The 7,312-nt window shown below is 41.5% G+C and overlaps 1 long non-coding RNA gene across 9 annotated transcripts in view; it reads left to right on the top strand.

The window, feature by feature from the left end:
• Nucleotides 1-440: 440 nt before the first annotated feature.
• LOC112994142 (uncharacterized) overlaps nt 441-7,312 on the top strand; it is a 71,433-nt gene continuing 64,561 nt past the window's right edge. For 8 of the 9 annotated variants that reach the window (XR_010391804.1, XR_010391802.1, XR_003261873.2 and 5 more), the window contains exons 1-4: nt 441-1,059; nt 1,448-1,546; nt 2,423-2,547; nt 6,583-6,732. This is a non-coding gene — a long non-coding RNA (uncharacterized LOC112994142). The remainder of the gene's footprint in view (nt 1,060-1,447; nt 1,547-2,422; nt 2,548-6,582; nt 6,733-7,312) is intronic. The other variant, XR_010391801.1, reaches the window with a different exon arrangement.

Genomic DNA, 7,312 nt, shown 5'->3' with positions numbered 1-7,312 from the left:
ATTAACACATTATTGCTATACCTACATGTGTCACCAGCTTAATCTCCTGTGTTTGATAAGCAGTCACACTTCAGTTCTGTGTCCATAGATCTTTTTGTTAGAGGTGGTTTGTTGGTGGGGCAGTCGTGAAGGAAGAATTCTTTAGTTGCCACTTTCTTTAGAAGGCAAACTACTGACCACAAGTCAGCTCAGTTCTTCTCTTTGGTCTAGGCAAAACTGAAGAATGCCCTAAGGTAATACTTATTGTGTCCATTTTTATTCACACAAAAAATACCTTATTAATGTTTGTGTGGCTAGTTGAAATTTTGTCTTTTAATAGTATGTGGGAAGGAGTAAGGCAGCAAACTATTAGTTAACAGCCACAGTTTTGGGACCTAGCCCAGGAATTTTATCAGTAAAGCAGCATACCTTGGTATTAAAAATTTGGCATGGCATTTCCAGCTGTTGTATCTTGGTATGGAACATTGACTTCTGTTTGAAGTCTGCCTGACTTTGTCCCTGTTGAGAATCTGGCATGTGCATGGAGAAAGGAGATTACTGCTTTCACATGCCTTGGAAGTACCAGACAGTGTGAGTGAAGGCTTAACATCATTTTAGGTTTATATACGTGTGTGTGTGTGTATACATATATGTGTGTGTGTGTATATATACATGAACAGAACGATGTTTTGTATTTCTCAGTAGGACAGATGGGAGAAGGAGCTACTGGAAGCAATCCAAATGTTTAAATGAGAAGTGAGCTGAAGAAAGAATGTTTCTGAAAATGTATCTATTCCTTAGTGCGTAAGATAGTCATTACTGTTACATACCTATACATCAGTATTTTATTTTAATTAAATTATCCATGGCTGATACAATGTCATAGTATCTTAGAGAACAACAGAAACTCATGCCGCACAACAAAAATCTCTATAAGCTACGAAGACGTTGAAGGTGTTCTGCAGATCAGGGAACCTGGTCCCTGAGGGACCAGCAGTGGACTTGGGCTCAGAAGTTTGTGCCTCCTAATGACCCCCTGAGAAAGCCTTTGTTTCTGCTGCTCCACACTGAAATCTGGAGGTAGGTGATAAATACATCCCAGTTGAGCTCAGTTTTTGGCATAAAGAGAAACAGAGCCAAAACTCTGCTCTTAATTTCAGCTGTTACTCCATGAACAACAGTGTGTAACTCTGGACTTCACTAGTGAAACTGAGAACAGAATTGCGTTTTCAGATATTTCAGAGACTTAAATTATGTAGAACCTTTGTTGGTCTAAATCAATACTGTGGCTTCCCACACAGACTGGCTGGTAACCCAAGGCTGTCTGTGGTATAAGGCTCCAAACAAGAAGGCAGTAGCCTTGCAGGTTGGAGAGTTCCCTTTCAGAGACTTCCTTACTGACTGCAGTCCCTTGTCAAACACTATGATGTGATTTGTTTTATTTTTTCTTTCTTTCATTTCATTGCAGCATAGAGAGCAACTACAAAGTGAAAGAGTGAAGAGAGTACTCTAAAGAGAGTATAAGTATGAGCAGTGCCAGTGACTTGAAGAATAAGCAGGAGGTAAGGTAGGTGATTAAGCCCTGTGCAAGGGCCCCCACCGTAGCACCTGGTCTGTGGTGAGGCACTTTCCTGTGTAGCAGTATTTGCTCATGGAGCGTTTGCAGAATGTTCAAAAAAGGGTGCCAGATTCCCTGGGGTAGACTCCTCCATCTCCATCGCTGTGCATCAGCTCTCTTGCTGCATGCTGCTGTCAGGGGCCTGAGGACAGATAGACCTTAGTAGCCCTGAGGAGTCCTCCCGGGCCTCCTCCAGCCGGCCCAGGCCCCTGTTCCAGTGCAGCCCAGGACCGGCTGTCCCTGCCCCGCGATGCTGCAGTGGTGCCAGGCTCCAGCCCCACCCTGGCCCTGCTGCTCCCCTTCCAACCCACGAGCAACTGCCCGGCTGGTGTCAGACCTGGCTTGTAATCTTGCCTTGCCTGAGGGTCTTTGGGCTGTTGATGGGTGTCGTTGCTGCCACCACCGTGCCCTGGGATGCTGTGGGGCTGTGTCCCATCGGGGCAGTCCTGTCTGGCTCTGTCCTGGCCGCCTTCGGCCCCCAGCTTGCCTTCCTCGAGGGAGCAGTCTTACTTCTCCCTGACATTTCCCTTGTGGTACAAGGTAATTAAGACTTTTTTGAATACTGGACACTCCTCTGGATTACTGCTGCTACTTGCTCTGTGGAAACCTTCAGTGGCAAGCTAACACAGATGGGAGCAAAGCTTCACAACAGAAACCTTTTAAACCATGGCATGTAATTAGGAAAAAGGAGTAGTCCCTTGGGGTGGGAACCACATGCCTGCCTGCCTCTCTTCCAGGCCTTCCAAATCAAACATTATTGGTTATTCACTCCTGGTCTGATACATAAGCATTAAGCAATTGATATTAATATCGGGCCTTCTCTAGTGCCATAGAGCTCAAGGACTGAGGTGAGAACAGCTGGTTCCAGGCCAGTGCTGCTGACATCGCAGTTCATCTCCTGGAGGATTTTATGGTCTTTCCTATCGATCACAAATGGCTGCCTGAAGAAGGTGAGATAAAATTTGAGTAAGATTTTAGGAGAGATTATCTCAAACAATAGGTAGTGTTTTCATCTCTTCTTTTTCCATGATATCCAAGGGTGTTTGTTAACTAGTATTGAATTCATAATAGAAGATTTGTTTAAGCAGTCACTGCACAAGGAATATTGCTTCTAACTCTACTTAAAGAAGTTTAAGTAAAAAAAAAAAAAAAAAAAGTGTCCTGTGATAACCCAGTAAATATTTGTGACCACAGGTAGGAAGAGCTGTTGCAAACATTGTCATAAGAGTCCTTAAAGGAGCAGCATTTTGATGTAGGTGTTTCTGTGATTAGATGAAATCCTTATGATAAGGTCAAAAAATAGCAGGTTTTAGTTCACTTCAGTACAACTAGAAAGGAGGATGTGTACAAAGCAAAAGAAGGGCAAGGAGTTAGAACCTTGTACCTGTACCTTCTACCTGGTTGTGTTTCCAGATTGTTGTTCTAACTCTGCCATTGACTGATTGTCTCTGTCACCTCTTCTCTTTGCCCCTGCTTTCTTGCTTTGGTCGGCCTCACAGTTGCCCATGTTTCTGCATGTGATCGTCAGCTCTGGGTCCAGCGATACAGGTCAGCTCTTCAGATGTCTTCTCAATTCATCTAGAGCTTGCCTTTATATAACTTAAACATTGCAGGCAAGATGTGATATAAGATATTTGTTGAGGTACAGTGGGTGTAGCTAGGAAGAGGTTAAGGAGTTTTTTTTTTCAACTAATTCATTGTTCTTTTATACTTTAGTTGAGTTCAGCCAGAGAATGACTGTTCCCTGCAGCTAAAAAGCATTTGCAGCTGTTGTCACTTGTTAAGGAGAATTGTGGTGCTGAAAATGGTGGTGTTGAATTGTTGCATTGAAACTGTTTGGAGAACTGTGTTGTAGGCCAGGGGAAAACCCAGAGGACCTGCCAGCTTCAGGTCCACAGAAGGGAAGAGCTGTGACCATCTCTTTTGCCACAAGCAGGGACATATAAGACAATTCAGACTAAGGCTTAGGAGGAACAAATCACCTAGTTGGAAACCAAGTTGTATCACATCCAGAAAAGGTCAGAAACAGACGGGTTTGACTAATGTTTCATTTTTGAATAGCTCTTCATTCGATTCAAAAGGTATCTTTTTCAGTTAAGGACAAAAAGTATGTGTCACATTTGCAAAAATTAAAGCTAGGTTCCTCATTTCACTAGTCCCCATTTTCTAGATTGTCCCTTCAAACTATTCAAGCTTAAAATCCAAGGTTCCCAAGAGAGAAATACTTAAGGTTGCACCGTGTTGCCAGACGTGAAACCATGTATCTGTCACTGAGTTTCCAAAGCTATAATAATGCTGACAGTGATTCATTATGAACAATTATACTTAGCCAATATGCAGTGCTTTTAATTTTCATTGTGCCGTATGTACGTGCATTAACTAATAAATCTCCACAATATCCCTGGGAGAGTGATAAGTGCTGTTACTCCCATTTTACGGACAGCAAAATGAGATACAGAGAGGTTAATAGCAAGTCTAATTGGACAATAATTGCCCACTTACCACACTGAAAATTAAGAAATAATCCTCCCATTGTCATTACATCAGTAGAACAAGGAGACAGCAGTGTTCACATCTTTCCTATCCTGATGTTGAGCCAAGCAGTTTACATGCAAATGAAAGCAAAGGGAGTGCAAGAGCAGATAAATTGTTCTTTTTTTGTTTAACATTTATTTTGCATCACTTCAAGATGGAAGACGATTATTCCGTTTCCTTTGAAATACATAAGGAGGTGATGTAAGACACAGTCAAGCCTCATTCTTAAAATGTGCGTTTTTTGGGGAGAAAAAAAAGAGAGAGGATATAATTACTACTACTACTAACTGTTTCCACTTGGTTTTTCTGAGGAGAACTAAAAGTGTGACAAAATATTCAGATTTGGGAGAGGAAATGAGAAAGCCAGGAAATCCAGGATTCTCCTGTGACTATATGATAGGTGTGCTCGTTTCTGTACATTTTTGTAGGGGATATTGTATCTGATCTCAGCTAAGCCTCTCATACCATGGGTGTTTAGACCTGCTTGAGTGTCTTCTGCATGGACCCCCCACCTTGAAGATCTGTTTAATTTTCTTGTAGTAATGTCTACGTTCAGAAGAGTGTTATTTTTATTTTCCTAAGGAAAAAGTTACAGTTGTGGAACGAAAAGTGATGCCTCTTCCGTTAGCTGTCCAGCGAGAGTACAAGTTACAGGAGGCACAGTTCAGTTACCCCAAGAGCCTGTTCTGCTGCATGCAGCAGGTCCCTGGCTGCTTTTTAGCTCCAGTGAATCACGAGGGAATCAGAGGTTCATCACACCTTTTGGCTTTCCTCCCCATGTTGATGCCCCCAGTGCATGACTGGATTTGTCTGGGTTTGTCTTTGGTGAGGGAGCCCAGCCCATAAAGGGCAACGGAGGCTGAGGCCGTATAATGACATTTCAAACTGAAAATGCTTTGGTTTGCTGCAGAGTGTTTTCCCTGAAAACTAGTGATGTTCAGGGTAGGGGAAGATGATCTGTTGTCCATTTGACCAGCTTTGCGAATGATACTGCAAATGTTTTGATTTGTGAGCATACCACAAAGGTGTTCTCATCACAGGGAGCTGAATTTGACTAGGAGAAGGAAGAAATCAAAGAAAGAAATAAAAAGCCCATCCTTTTATCCTTTTTTTTATTCTAACTGCACCAGTTTAGCTGCTGTTAATCTTTGTGCCAGTGCACACTTTGTGTCCGGAAAGGCTGGCTTACCAAATCTGAACGTGTATTTGTTGTATCCATAGCTCATGCAGAGAAAGCATCTTACAGCAGTATCAGGGTGGTTTTTTCACCAAGTTCACTGAAACGTGCAGCATCAAATGGACTAAAGCTTTCTGTAAATGTGGGTTGAGAGCTGTAGCTGAGAAAGGAGGAGCAGAACGTTTTTAGATGAAATATATCAATGCTTTTATTGGAAAGTATGTTTGCAGTTGAAGACTAAGCTAATTTTTTAAAAAATACATAAAATAGTTCAATAACCAGAAAAAAATTATGAATGTTCAGGTTTAACCCAAAGGATTACCTTTCCTTCCCCCATACTCTCAGTGTTTTAGTACATTTGTTGAACCAAATATCCAGCTCATATACTTTGATTTGCAGCCCTGTTGCCAGCAGATGTATTTGGTGATGCATTGTTTCAGCACTGTGCTTTTATGTGTAATACAGATATGTATATGTATAAATGACCTTTTACTGCTAATTACTTTCCAGTAGTAAGTATCAGCATAATTGTTTCAAACCATGAATAGATAATGTGAGCCTTTAGGGCTCAGGTCCTATTAACCACATTTAAGACTAAATACAGAAATGTGAAAAACAGTGATCAGGCTCTGCTTTACCAGAAAAAAAAACCCTGTCAGGTGCAACTGCCTTAAACAACCTTGCCTGAGATATTCAGGAACCAGCTTGTCAAGTCAGGCATATTGAAGGGATATTACACACTCTAAAAGGCAGTACCAGATTTTTCGCTCTTATCTGCAGGCCTCAAACTGGCCTAGCATCTAAAACCACAGTACAGAACATAAATGTTGTATTAATGCTTAATCTGCCCACCCCAGGGAAAAGGCCACTGGGCTGAGGTGTAGTGATAGCATGTCCACCACAGCCTGCCCTTAGCACTATTGGAGAGCTCTAACTATTAGTGCCATATGAATAAGGAGATAAATACACCTCCAAAGACCACCCTTCCTCTGTAAATATTTTTTTGCTAGATAAACTCAGGGGAAAAAAAGACTCTTGCATTAATGAGATTGATTCTCCTATTTGTTAATGACAGAATTTACGGATTCCTTTTCACATATGCCAAAATTCTCCAAACATCACTCCAAAGTAATAGACCCACAGATTATTTAAAAAAAAGGGGGGGGGGCAAAGGGGGGGGGGAAGGCGAACTTTTTTTCCCCACAGATCCAGGGCACAACTCTCACTGAGTTTTTGACCATCTTATCTGTTTTTTATTTTTCTCTTGCTCGAGAACAAACCAAGCACGTTTATTTGAAGATTGTCCTTAGACGAAGAACAGGGTCTTAACCTTCCATCAGAGCTGACAGCGTTCCTTAAATGTTTTGTCTGCCTTTATCTTCATCCACACAAGTGCAGAAGTTGAATGAAAGTTTTTTGGGAGGTAAGCACTCTCACTTTGTGACTCCCTGGGAGAGAAGCCTGTTACCCTTATCCTCGCCCTTTTCTAGTTCCATGCCAAACATGAATGCATGTTTGCAGACGGGCACAGCTCAGCTTGCTTGTGAAAGCATTGCTGCTCTGCAAATTCCTTCTCTTTAAGCATCCAAAGGCAGAGCAAACTCTGGAGCAAAGGAGTAGAGGTTGCTTTCTGTTGCATATGGGAACTTCAAGAGACTAATGGGACTTTGGGGAGATTGTTTGGTCTTGCCTTGACACAGTTAGCAGCCCAAAAGAGCAATAGCAATACTTTCTGCTTTAAAAAAAAAAAAAAAAAAAAAAAAAAAAAAAAAACCTAATGATTCTTCCATCTCTGCATCTGGGAATCTTTGAGTCATCTGTGAAACAGTGAGGATCTATAATTTGTCTTTCCCTTTAGTTGCTTAAAGGAATACCAACACAGTTATTACAGCCTTCAGGCAAGTTTACAGCTGACAGGGTATGTGGATTTAAGTTGAATCAAGACAAAAAATAAATCAAAAGTCACTGAGTTAAGGTTCAACAAATATAATTGTCTTATGATA

Source organism: Dromaius novaehollandiae, chromosome 15, assembly GCF_036370855.1.
Source record: "Dromaius novaehollandiae isolate bDroNov1 chromosome 15, bDroNov1.hap1, whole genome shotgun sequence".
Lineage (NCBI taxonomy): Eukaryota > Metazoa > Chordata > Aves > Casuariiformes > Dromaiidae > Dromaius > Dromaius novaehollandiae.
The sequence above is the reverse complement of the archived record's forward strand: the minus strand, read 5'-3'. Positions and strand labels throughout refer to the sequence as shown.